This window comes from Myotis brandtii, unplaced genomic scaffold (assembly GCF_000412655.1).
Source record: "Myotis brandtii unplaced genomic scaffold, ASM41265v1 scaffold59, whole genome shotgun sequence".
Lineage (NCBI taxonomy): Eukaryota > Metazoa > Chordata > Mammalia > Chiroptera > Vespertilionidae > Myotis > Myotis brandtii.
In genome coordinates, this window is record NW_005370223.1 from 4,976,076 (window position 1) to 4,984,435 (window position 8,360).

An 8,360-nucleotide genomic window follows, 5' to 3' on the forward strand; every position below is an offset into this window, starting at 1 on the left:
CCCCCTCCACGGGCCCTGCTCTGTGTGTGACAGGGTGCGGCACCCAACACCCCCTCCACGGGCCCTGCTCTGTGTGTGACAGGGTGCGGCACCCAACACCCCCTCCACGGGCCCTGCTCTGTGTGTGACAGGGTGCGGCACCCAACACCCCCTCCACGGGCCCTGCTCTGTGTGTGACAGGGTAGAGCCATAACCTCTCCATCGGCCCTGCCCCGAGTGTGACAGTGGTGGCGCCCCAACCCCCCTGATGGGCCCTGCTCTGTGAGTGACAGGGGGCAGCGCCCCAACCCCCTGATCGGCCCTGCTCTGTGTGTGACAGGGTACGGAGCCCCAACCCCCCTGATAGGCCCTGCTCTGTGCGTCATAGGGGGCAGCGCCCCAACCCCCTGATCGGCCCTGCTCTGTGCGTGACAGGGGGTGGCGCTGCAACCTCCCCATCGACCCTGCCTTGAGTGTGACAGGGGGCAGTGCCCCAACCCCCCAGTCGGCCCTACCCTGAGCGTGACTGAGGGTGGCATTGCAACCTCCCGATCCGCCCTGCTCTGTGCATGACGGGGCGGCGCCCCAACTCCCCAATCGGCCCTGCTCTGAGCCTGACCAGGGGCTGCACTTAGGGATTGGGCCTGCCCTCTGCCACCCGGGAGCAGGCCTAAGCCAGCAGGTCGTTATCTCCCGAGGGGTCCCAGACTGCGAGAGGGCACAGGCCGGGCTGGGGGACTCCCCTCCCCCTGCCCCCCGAGTGCACAAATTTTTGTGCACCGGTCCTCTAGTAATGAATAAAGCTGTTGTAAACATCGGTGTGAAAGTTCCTGTGTGGATATAAGTTTTCAACTCCTTTGGGTAAACACCAGGGAGCATGATGGGTGGATTTTATGTTAAGAGAATGTTGAGTTTTGTAAGAAACTGCCAAACGGTCTTCCACAGTGGTTGGATCGTTTTGCTCTAAGACTTCCTATTGCTCCACATCCTCACCAGCATTTGGTGTCAGGGTTCTGGATTTGGGCCATCCTAATAGGTGTGTAGGGGTATCTCTTTGTTGTTTGAATTTCCATTTCCTTGATGACAATGATGTGAAGCATCTTTTCATGTGCTTATTTGCCATCTGTGTGTCTTCTCTGGTGAAGTGTCTGTTAGGGCCTCTGGCCCACTTTCTAATCTGGTGTTTTGTTTTCCCATTGTTGAGTTTTAAGAGTTTTTTGTACATTTTTTTGGATAATAGTCCTTTATCGGATGTGTCTTTTGCAAATATTTTCTCCCAGTCTGTGGTCTGTCTCATCATTCTCTTGGTCAATTATGTTTTTAATGTACTGTATTTTCATATTTTGCAAGCAAAGGAAAGACTGTAATTTGCTGTTAAGCATTGGAATAGCTTTTGGAAGTGTGAAACTTAATAAACAGAAACCTAATTAATTGATTTGGGAGGCTAAAAGAGGGAACTCTGAAGCATGTGTCACTCAACACACACTACTGGCCCGAACAGGAAGAGATGTACCTTGCATCTCCCACAGGAAGTGATACTACTTTACTGTCTTAGCAGGAGGAAGAAAAGATTCCTCCTTGCTCAGTACCAGCTCAGTCTATGGGAGCCGGCCGTAACTCAACCAGTGAAAAGTCACTGTACTTTGAACTTTCAGTTTCCTCCAATGGACTCTTCGTTTACAAGAGCCCCTCCCAAGTTCATAAAAGAGCATTTCCCCCCTTGTTTCTCCTGATTTGCTGGTGATTTGCCATTGGACCACATGTCCCAAATTGCAATTCTTTGTTGTTTCTAAATAAACCCATTTTGCTAGAAAAATATGTTACAATTTGTTGAAGGTCAATAGAAGTTAACATTGAGATGAGTGACACAGACTTGAAAATGCAGGTTTAGAATTCCAGAAATTTTGTTTGCATTCAGGAAGAATTTCATATGAGAAATATTCATACATACAAAGAAAAATAAAAGAAGGTGCAGGGACTGCCGTGTCTGCTCATCCAGTAGAGCTTGCCGCCACGTGATGATGGCTTGAGGCAGGTGAAGGCAGCTGGGAGCTCACAGCTTCAAAAGCACATCATTTACAATTCAAAAGTGACCAGTGGCAGTCATGGAGTGGGAAGGTCAGATGAAGAAGGTGTCCCTTTCTGGCCTGCGTTTCAGTCTTGAGTACCCATGAATAAGCAAAAAGAACATTTGGAATTCATTAAGTGTTTAAAATATAATAAGCATGCATATATATCAGAAGACATTAAAAAAAATTCCCCCCCTCTAGCAAAACAAGCATCTGGCAAAGGAATCAAGGGCAATGTGAATTTCTGGCAGTTTTCCTGGGACTTGATATAAATTTTTTCCTGGACCTACGAGCAGAATTTTTGTACTCTAGTTTCCCTGGTCCTTCCTCAGGGGCAAATGCTCTCAACTTGAAATGATTTTTTAGGAAAAATTCATTCACACACTTTCTTAGCCCTGAAACCCTCAGTAATCCCTGAAATATTTCAATATTTCAGCAACTTGATAAGAAATTTAAACCAAACCCACTCAACTCCATAGGACATGAGATGGTTATTCTGGGCAAGTCAGATGTGTGTTGCTTGATATGATTAACTCTCATAGAGTTAATGCCTCACTTCTTTGTTAAACATTGATTTTTCAGCCAGGCTAATATAGTCAGTAGGCTTCAAGCTTGGACAATTAAAAAATGAATAAATAACAACTGTAGGAACATTTTCAATTGGTACGTGGCCAGTAGAAGTAAAGGACACATGTGTTGAACTGTTTCTCGAAACCACCATTTGTTAAAAGATCTTCCTAAGCAATTTACAAGATGAGGCCACTTTTCTTTTGTGACTTTCCTATCACACTTATGCACGCAAGTGGCATAAGTAAGTTAAAATATATCAGCTATGCAGCATCTGTAGATATGAGAGTGTAGGGATTAGCAACAGTACGAAGGTCAAGCTTTAGAAGGAGCAATTAACCCTGTATTGCCAGCAAACAAGGCTTGGTTGTTTCATTAGAGTACGTTGAGAATCAGAGGTCAGTGGCTGTTGTACTTGACCTAGAGTGAAGGGGACATTAAATGGGGGGAAAGCCCCTAATGTCAGCTGCAGAGACATAGAATGAGCAGCGCATTCTATGGCGATGCCCTGGTTACGATAGCCTACTGTTCTTCGCTGGAACACCTCTAGAAGGGCACATAAATACTACCAGGACCAGGGGATTCAGGGATGTCAGTGAAAAGTTCAACATCCCCATGTATTGTTTTCATTGTCTTTAGGAAAACAGAACACCATCTATGGATCTGGGTTCTGGAAAGACCACATTTATTCTTTCATTCATTCATTCTTTTTAAAAAAATTGTTGACATTATTACAGATGTCCCCCATACCTCCCTCACCCTTGGTGGTCTTCCACCCTAATTCATTCTCAAACAGATGTCTATGGAATAGCTATTTATATACCAGATGTAACAGGTGCCGAGAGTAGAAAGAAGGAAACAAAAAAGACACTTCTGGACCACACATGTGGCCTGCGGAAGAGTCTGCAAGTTTTGTCTAATACATCTTCTTTCCTTTTTCTTAGGAATATAAATAGAATTTTCTGATATTCAGCTGGGTACTGTGGTACCTGGAATAAAGACCACATTTCTCCCTGCCCACCCAGCTAGGGGGGCCTTGTAAATGAGTGATGGCCAACACGTGTAAGGAGATGTTGCATGTACGCATTCTGGGAAGAGTCCATGAAGAGAAAGGATGAGCACTGCTCTGTCCCTTCCCCTTTCTGCTGGCCAGAATGTGGACGCAGTGAGGACTTGGGCAGCCAATCTGGACGGAGGAGGCATACCAAGGAAAGTGGAATAGCAAAGCGGAAGGAACCTGGTAGTTTTACAACTTCTGGAAACTGCTGTACTTGCCCTAAATGGCATTTTTATTGTTGTTTTTAATAAATAGGACTTTATGTAATTAAGTTCTTGATAATTTGGGATTTCTGTCATTTGCACTCAGACCTATAGTGGCATATAATAGCCCTAAAATTGTTATTACTCTAGGTTGAGGTTCTTTTTTTTTTTTGGCCTATGGATGTCCAATTGCTCTAGCACCATTTTTTGGAAAAGCTATCCTTCCTCTACTAAATTGCTTTTGCACCTTTGCCAAGAAGCCAGTTCGGCATATTTGTGTGGGTCTGTTTCATTCATTCCTTTTCATTATGGAATATTTCATTAGATGGGTATATCACAATGTCTTTTTTTAAAAATATATATATTTGTTGATTGATTTCAGAGAGAAAGGGAGGAGAGAGAGAGATAGAAACATCAATGATGAGAGAGAATCACTGATTGGCTGCCTTCTGCACGGCCCTCACTGGGGATTGAGCCCGCAACCCAGGCATGTGCCCTTGGCCGGAATCGAACCCGGGACCCCCCAGTCTGCAGGCCGACGCTCCATCACTGAGCCAAGCCAGCTAGGGCTCACAATGTCTTTACCTATTCACTTGCAGTTGACATTTGGCTATATATGTATATTTTGATTTTGGCTATTATAAATAAGATTGCTGTGAACACTTACATACCAGTTTTTGTGTGGACTTATGCTTTCGTTTCTCTTGGGTAAATATCTAGGAGTGAGATGAAGGGATTGTATAGAAAGTGTAGTTTAATTTTAAAAGAAACGTCTAAACTGTTTTCCAAATTGGCTGTACTATTTTGCATTCCCACAAGCAATGGACAGGAGTTCCATTGTTCTACATCCTTGTCAACACTTAGTATGGTCAGTCTTTTTGATGATAGCCACTCATAATAGGGTGCTCCTGCTATCTCATTGTGGTTTTAAAATGCACTTTCCTAGTGACTGATGATGTTGAACACTTTTTCCAATCGGCCCTACCCTGAGCGTGACTGAGGGTGGCATCGCAACCTCCCAATCCGCCCTGCTCTGTGCATGACAGGGGGCAGCGCCCAACCCCCTGATTGGCCCTGCTCTGTGCGTGACAGGGGGTGGCGCTGCAACCTCCCCATCGACCCTGCCTTGAGTGTGACAGGGGGCAGTGCCCCAACCCCCCAGTCGGCCCTACCCTGAGCGTGACTGAGGGTGGCATTGCAACCTCCCGATCCGCCCTGCTCTGTGCATGACGGGGCGGCGCCCCAACTCCCCAATCGGCCCTGCTCTGAGCCTGACCAGGGGCTGCACTTAGGGATTGGGCCTGCCCTCTGCCACCCGGGAGCAGGCCTAAGCCAGCAGGTCGTTATCTCCCGAGGGGTCCCAGACTGCGAGAGGGCACAGGCCGGGCTGGGGGACTCCCCTCCCCCTGCCCCCCGAGTGCACAAATTTTTGTGCACCGGTCCTCTAGTAATGAATAAAGCTGTTGTAAACATCGGTGTGAAAGTTCCTGTGTGGATATAAGTTTTCAGCTCCTTTGGGTAAACACCAGGGAGCATGATGGGTGGATTTTATGTTAAGAGAATGTTGAGTTTTGTAAGAAACTGCCAAACGGTCTTCCACAGTGGTTGGATCGTTTTGCTCTAAGACTTCCTATTGCTCCACATCCTCACCAGCATTTGGTGTCAGGGTTCTGGATTTGGGCCATCCTAATAGGTGTGTAGGGGTATCTCTTTGTTGTTTGAATTTCCATTTCCTTGATGACAATGATGTGAAGCATCTTTTCATGTGCTTATTTGCCATCTGTGTGTCTTCTCTGGTGAAGTGTCTGTTAGGGCCTCTGGCCCACTTTCTAATCTGGTGTTTTGTTTTCCCATTGTTGAGTTTTAAGAGTTTTTTGTACATTTTTTTGGATAATAGTCCTTTATCGGATGTGTCTTTTGCAAATATTTTCTCCCAGTCTGTGGTCTGTCTCATCATTCTCTTGGTCAATTATGTTTTTAATGTACTGTATTTTCATATTTTGCAAGCAAAGGAAAGACTGTAATTTGCTGTTAAGCATTGGAATAGCTTTTGGAAGTGTGAAACTTAATAAACAGAAACCTAATTAATTGATTTGGGAGGCTAAAAGAGGGAACTCTGAAGCATGTGTCACTCAACACACACTACTGGCCTGAACAGGAAGAGATGTACCTTGCATCTCCCACAGGAAGTGATACTACTTTACTGTCTTAGCAGGAGGAAGAAAAGATTCCTCCTTGCTCAGTACCAGCTCAGTCTATGGGAGCCGGCCGTAACTCAACCAGTGAAAAGTCACTGTACTTTGAACTTTCAGTTTCCTCCAATGGACTCTTCGTTTACAAGAGCCCCTCCCAAGTTCATAAAAGAGCATTTCCCCCCTTGTTTCTCCTGATTTGCTGGTGATTTGCCATTGGACCACATGTCCCAAATTGCAATTCTTTGTTGTTTCTAAATAAACCCATTTTGCTAGAAAAATATGTTACAATTTGTTGAAGGTCAATAGAAGTTAACATTGAGATGAGTGACACAGACTTGAAAATGCAGGTTTAGAATTCCAGAAATTTTGTTTGCATTCAGGAAGAATTTCATATGAGAAATATTCATACATACAAAGAAAAATAAAAGAAGGTGCAGGGACTGCCGTGTCTGCTCATCCAGTAGAGCTTGCCGCCACGTGATGATGGCTTGAGGCAGGTGAAGGCAGCTGGGAGCTCACAGCTTCAAAAGCACATCATTTACAATTCAAAAGTGACCAGTGGCAGTCATGGAGTGGGAAGGTCAGATGAAGAAGGTGTCCCTTTCTGGCCTGCGTTTCAGTCTTGAGTACCCATGAATAAGCAAAAAGAACATTTGGAATTCATTAAGTGTTTAAAATATAATAAGCATGCATATATATCAGAAGACATTAAAAAAAATTCCCCCCCTCTAGCAAAACAAGCATCTGGCAAAGGAATCAAGGGCAATGTGAATTTCTGGCAGTTTTCCTGGGACTTGATATAAATTTTTTCCTGGACCTACGAGCAGAATTTCTGTACTCTAGTTTCCCTGGTCCTTCCTCAGGGGCAAATGCTCTCAACTTGAAATGATTTTTTAGGAAAAATTCATTCACACACTTTCTTAGCCCTGAAACCCTCAGTAATCCCTGAAATATTTCAATATTTCAGCAACTTGATAAGAAATTTAAACCAAACCCACTCAACTCCATAGGACATGAGATGGTTATTCTGGGCAAGTCAGATGTGTGTTGCTTGATATGATTAACTCTCATAGAGTTAATGCCTCACTTCTTTGTTAAACATTGATTTTTCAGCCAGGCTAATATAGTCAGTAGGCTTCAAGCTTGGACAATTAAAAAATGAATAAATAACAACTGTAGGAACATTTTCAATTGGTACGTGGCCAGTAGAAGTAAAGGACACATGTGTTGAACTGTTTCTCGAAACCACCATTTGTTAAAAGATCTTCCTAAGCAATTTACAAGATGAGGCCACTTTTCTTTTGTGACTTTCCTATCACACTTATGCACGCAAGTGGCATAAGTAAGTTAAAATATATCAGCTATGCAGCATCTGTAGATATGAGAGTGTAGGGATTAGCAACAGTACGAAGGTCAAGCTTTAGAAGGAGCAATTAACCCTGTATTGCCAGCAAACAAGGCTGGGTTGTTTCATTAGAGTACATTGAGAATCAGAGGTCAGTGGCTGTTGTACTTGACCTAGAGTGAAGGGGACATTAAATGGGGGGAAAGCCCCTAATGTCAGCTGCAGAGACATAGAATGAGCAGCGCATTCTATGGCGATGCCCTGGTTACGATAGCCTACTGTTCTTCGCTGGAACACCTCTAGAAGGGCACATAAATACTACCAGGACCAGGGGATTCAGGGATGTCAGTGAAAAGTTCAACATCCCCATGTATTGTTTTCATTGTCTTTAGGAAAACAGAACACCATCTATGGATCTGGGTTCTGGAAAGACCACATTTATTCTTTCATTCATTCATTCTTTTTAAAAAAATTGTTGACATTATTACAGATGTCCCCCATACCTCCCTCACCCTTGGTGGTCTTCCACCCTAATTCATTCTCAAACAGATGTCTATGGAATAGCTATTTATATACCAGATGTAACAGGTGCCGAGAGTAGAAAGAAGGAAACAAAAAAGACACTTCTGGACCACACATGTGGCCTGCGGAAGAGTCTGCAAGTTTTGTCTAATACATCTTCTTTCCTTTTTCTTAGGAATATAAATAGAATTTTCTGATATTCAGCTGGGTACTGTGGTACCTGGAATAAAGACCACATTTCTCCCTGCCCACCCAGCTAGGGGGGCCTTGTAAATGAGTGATGGCCAACACGTGTAAGGAGATGTTGCATGTACGCATTCTGGGAAGAGTCCATGAAGAGAAAGGATGAGCACTGCTCTGTCCCTTCCCCTTTCTGCTGGCCAGAATGTGGACGCAGTGAGGACTTGGGCAGCCAATCTGGAC